The following is a 356-nucleotide window of genomic DNA, read 5'->3' on the forward strand; positions in this document are numbered from 1 at the left end:
AGAATTAATGAGTAAATTATAAGTAAAGAATAAATGATAATTAAGAATAAATTATAATTAATAATGAATAATTAAATTCGAATTATATATAATTCATATTGCGTAACAGATCAATAATATATTATTATTGTTTTTCCTTGCAGATAGATTGTGACAACAAATTAAACTAAATTTAAAAATCAAACTTATTAGATAAATTATTTTTCATCAAAATTATATTGAATTGATAAAAATGTGAATCTAATGCATTCTTTCTTTTAAGTTTTATCTCTGTTTTTTTTATTATTATTATTATAATTTAACTCAAAATTGTGTAACAATGTTAGGATGTAAAAATATCATTTTCCCTTGGCTTC

Source organism: Arachis ipaensis, chromosome B03 (assembly GCF_000816755.2).
Source record: "Arachis ipaensis cultivar K30076 chromosome B03, Araip1.1, whole genome shotgun sequence".
Lineage (NCBI taxonomy): Eukaryota > Viridiplantae > Streptophyta > Magnoliopsida > Fabales > Fabaceae > Arachis > Arachis ipaensis.